Source organism: Solanum stenotomum, chromosome 1 (genome assembly GCF_019186545.1).
Source record: "Solanum stenotomum isolate F172 chromosome 1, ASM1918654v1, whole genome shotgun sequence".
Classification (NCBI taxonomy): Eukaryota; Viridiplantae; Streptophyta; class Magnoliopsida; order Solanales; family Solanaceae; genus Solanum; species Solanum stenotomum.
In genome coordinates, this window is record NC_064282.1 from 47,329,659 (window position 1) to 47,334,821 (window position 5,163).

The window sequence follows — 5,163 nt, forward strand, 5'->3', positions numbered from 1 at the left end:
CATGGAATTCTCTTTCGTCTATTCCCACCATTTACCGACTTAGTCATTTGTTTTAGTTAGTTAATTAGCATAGGGTTGTATCCCTTCTTCTTTAGACTTGGTTCATTGTTAGAATGTTTTGGTACATTGACTTTCACGTTCTAGGTTATTCTTCCGCATTGTTAGTTATTATTGTTAGACTTTTGACAGAGTTTATGCGAACTCTATTTTTATTTCCTTAGTGTTTGATTTAAATGCCTTAGTTCTTAGATTATTTGCTTGGTTTGGGTTGTAGTAGTGGTTCTCCAACCGGAGTGTTATTGTGGGTGCCAATCACGGCGGTCAGGGTCGTGACAAAGTTGGTATCAGAGCCTAGGTTCGTTGATCTTGATGTACCAAAACGAGTCTAGTAGAGTCTCGCAGAACAGTACGGGAACGCCTTTACATTTCTTCAAGAGGCAATAGGACTTTAAGAAATCTCCTTGTTTTCTCTTGTCTCCCTTCGTGATATGACTTGATTCCAATTGGTATCTAGCGATTCAAATTGGTATCTAACCTCATTCACTCTTTTGTTCGCAGACGGTTAATACTAGGTTCAACGGTGTTAGGTCTATAGCTCCCGTCAATGCTCCAATTAAGGAATCTGCAGCGAGAGGTCGCAGTCGAGGCAGGGGTAAAGGCCGTGAAAGAGTAAGAACTGCTGGAACTGGAGCTCCTGTTGAGAATGCTCCTATGAATGAGAACCCTCATGCGCATCATAAAGAGATAGAGGAGAATGTTGATGTTGAGGTTGATGTTGAGGATTTGGGACAAGAGGGAGAGGTGGAGGCTAAGACTACAGGTGTTCCTCCTTTGGATCCAGTGTTAGCTCAACAAATCATGTCGTTATTAAAGGTATTGGTTGGTCCTAGAGTGCTTCTTTCTGCTTAATCAACTCAAGCTCTTACTAATCCTCATGTTGCTATCATTGCGCCCAAGGTGGGTGGGACTGGAGATAATGATGCTTTCTTTCGTCCTTTGTTGGGTTCTGTTATGACTTGTAATGAGCATGAAATGTTGACTAAGTGTCTGAAGCTAAAGCCTCATGTGTTTCTTGGTTCTGAGAAAGAGGATGCTTATGAGTTCATTCTGGATTGCTATGATAGGCTTCATAAACTGGGTATTGTTCATCAGCATGAGGTTGAGTTTGTGTCTTTCCAACTTCAAGGTGAGGCTAAGCAATGGTGGAGAGCTTATATGGAATGCAGATCTTCTACTTTACCTCCACTTACTTGGACCCAATTTCATTCTTTGTTTCTAGAGAAGTATGTGCCTAGGACGTTGAGGGATCGCAAGAAAGATGAGTTTATGGTGTTGGAGCAAGGTGGTATGACTGTGGCTGCTTATGAGGCCAAGTTTCATGGTTTGTCTAGATATGCTATTCAATTGGTGACTACTGAGGAAGGGAGAATCCGGTTATTTATTAGGGGACTAAATTCTGAGTTGCAAGTATTATCTGTTCATATGACTTCTGCAGGGAGAAGCTTTAATGAGGTGACAGACTATGATAAGAAAGTGGAGGGGGTGAGGTGAGACGGACAAGCTAAGGCATGGGCCAAAAGGGCCAAGAACTCGGGTAACTTTCAAGGTTCTTATTCCAAGGGGTCCGAAAGGCCAACCCTTGCAGCCAATCCAATTCAGCCCGATATGCCCTCCTCTGCAGGTAGTTACTCAGAAACTCGATCTCATAATATTCAGGATACCCAGGAAGTCGCGCCTTCGACGGCTGGCAGACCATCTTTTGATCGTACTTGTTACAACTGTGGAAAACCTAGGCATATGAAGAGACATTGTCCCCACCCACGTGTGTTAGATTTCGCGCAGCAGCAGTCTAGAGCAGTGGTACCCACAGGGAATGCTAATAATGGTAGAGGACGTCCACAAGGTGGGCGAGGAGGAAATCAACTAGGTCGTGGAGGTAGAGAAAATGGTAATGCGGGCAGAGGTAATGTACAACCAAGCAGAGAAGTGGTTCGTCAAGATGATAAGGCTAAGTGTTATGCCTTTTCGGGCAAGAATGAGGCAGAGGCGTCGGACGCGGTGATCATAGGTATTATTCGTGTTTGTGACCATACGGCTAATGTGTTGTTTGATCCGGGTTCTACTTACTCTTATGTATCTATGAGATTTGCCTCAGATTTTGATATGATTTGTGATATTCTTGATGCCCCTATTCGTGTTTCTACCCGAGTTGGAGAGTCAGCCATAGTTACCCATGTCTATCGTCTTTGTCCTATTTTCTTTATGGTATTTCAAACTTGGGCTAATTTAGTGATTTTGGATATGATTGACTTTGACATCATCTTAGGCATAACTTGGTTGTCCCCCTATTATGATGTGCTTAATTGTAAATACTAAGTATGTAACTCTAGAAATTTCGGGAAGGGAAAAATTAGAGTGGGAAGGGATGTACAAGCCTAAGCAAGCTAAGATTATATCCTCCATTCGGGCTAGTAAACTGGTAGAGTAGGGTTGTTTGACTTATTTGGCTCATATTAGGGATGTTGAGATTGAGGCTCCATTCATTGAGTCTATTCTTGTGGTGTCTGAATTTAGTGAAGTGTTTCCTAATGATTTGTCTGGTATGACTCCGGATAGATATATAGACTTCTGCACTGATTTAGAACCTGGTACTCGTCCCATTTCTACCCTTCCATATCGCATGGCTCCAGCAGAATTAAGAGAGCTTAAGGCTCAAATCCAAGAACATCTTGATAAAAGATTTATTCATTCTAGTGCTTCTCCATGGGGTGTTCCAGTTTTGTTTGTTAAGAAAAAGGATGGTAGTATGAGAATGTGTATAGATTATCGGCAATTGAATAGGGTCACTATTCGAAATTAGTATCCCTTGCCTCGAATAGATGATCTTTTTGACCATTTGGATTAGGCCTAGCTCTATGACGAAAGTTAGGAGTTTTATTGGGCTCATTTACTATTATCATCGATTTGTGCAGAACTTTGCATCTATCGCCACACACTTGACTAATTTGACCAAAAAGGAGATATTATTTTAACGGACTGAAAAATGTGAGGAATGCTTTCAAAAGCTCAAGACTCTTTTGACCACCGCACCTATTCTAGCATTACCGGTTGAAGGTAAAGATTTTATTGTTTATTGTGATGCCTCACATTCTGGTTTGGGTGTTATGTTGATGCAGGATAAGAATGTTATAGCTTATACCTCACGTCAATTGAAGGTGCATGAGAGGAATTATCCAACACATGATTTAGAATTGGCAGCAGTAGTGTTTGCTCTTAAGATATGGCGGCATTACCTATATGGTGTTAAGTGTGAAGTGTTTACTAATCATCGTAGTTTGCAGTATGTGTTCACTCAAAAGGATCTGAATTTGAGATAGCGAAGGTGGATAGAGTTACTTAAAGATTATGATGTGACCATCCAATACCATCTGGGCAAGGCTAATGTGATGGCAGACGCTTTGAGTCGAAAAGCGGTGAGTATAGGTAGTTTAGCTTGCTTAAGTGTAGCCAAGCGACCTTTGGCTAAAGAAATTCAGACCTTAGAGTCTAAGTTCATGCAGTTGAGCATCTCAGAAAAAGGTGGGGTGCTAGCTAGTATTGAGGTAAGGGCCACTTTCATTGAAAAGATCAAGGCCAAACAATTTGAAGATGAGAATTTGGAGGAACTTAGAAAGAAGATTGCAATGGATAAGGCACAAAATACCACTCTTGATGAGGATGGTGTGCTAAATTTCAAGGGGGATAATATGTGTTCCTAAAGTAGATGACTTGATTGAGAAATGGTTGGAAGAGTCTCATGGTTCGCGATACTTTATTCAGTCGGGTGTGACCAAGATGTATAGAGATCTGAAGCGAATTTATTAGTGGTCGGGCATGAAGAAAGACATAGCGGAGTTCGTAGCGAAGTGTCAAAATTGTCAACAAGTGAAATATGAACATCATAGGCCTGCAGGTTTGCTTCAAAGAATGTCAATTCTGGAATGGAAGTGGGAAAGAATAGCCATGGATTTTGTTGTTGGTCTTCCCAATACTTTGGGGAAGTTTGATTCTATTTGGGTAGTGATTAATAGATTGACCAAGTTAGCCCATTTTATTGAGGTAAAAATAGATTATAATGCTGAACAATTGGCTAAAGTTTATGTGAAAGAGATAGTGAGATTGCATAGGGTTCCCCTCTCTATATCTCAGATCGTGGTACCCAATTCACATCCAAGTTTTGGAGGAAATTGCATGATGAATTGTGCACACAACTCACTTTTAGTACAGTCTTCCATCCACAAACAAACAGACAGTCAGAGGGGACTATTCAAGTGTTGGAAGACATGTTGAGGGCATGTGTGATTGATTTTGGAGGTCATTTGGATAAGTTCTTATCTTTGTGTGAACTCTCCTATAATAATAGTTATCACTCCAGCATTGATATGGCACCATTCGAGGCACTCTATGGGAGAGGATGTAGATCACCCATAGGATGGTTTGATGCTGGAGATGTGAAACCATTGGGGGTTTAATTTAGTAAAGGATGCTCAAGATAAGGTTAGGAGTATTCAATCGAAGCTTCTAGCAGCCCAGAGTAGACAAAGAAGTATGCAGATCATAAGGTAAGAGACATGGTGTTTCAATTCGGTGAAAATATTCTTCTTAAGGTATCACCCATGAAAGGGGTGAGATTTGATAAGAAGGGTAAGCTAAGTCCTACAAACATTGATCCATTTGAAATTCTAGAATGCGTGGGGGCTGGTAGCGTATAGATTGGCTTTACCTCCTAATTTATCGAGTGTTCATACGGTATATCATGTATCCATGTTGAAGAGGTATCATGGTGATGGGGATTACATCATTAAGTGTGTCACGCCCCGAGCCTACACCCTGGACATGGCCGGCACTCGAGAACCATTGTTGGCCCCAAGCGAACCCTTGTCCTGGCTTACTTACTCAGTGGAAGACTTTAAGTATTAAGAAAAGGATTCATATGCTAAATAACTCAACTGTCTCAAACATACCTCATAATGTTTTAAAACTAAACATTTAACTTAGCCAAAATGGCAACTCAAATCTGAACATAAGCCAATAACAAAATGATGACGAATGAACTAACATCTAACTGACTATCTATGAAGCCTTTAAAACAACTAAGATGGATGTCGGGACAGGCCCACAACA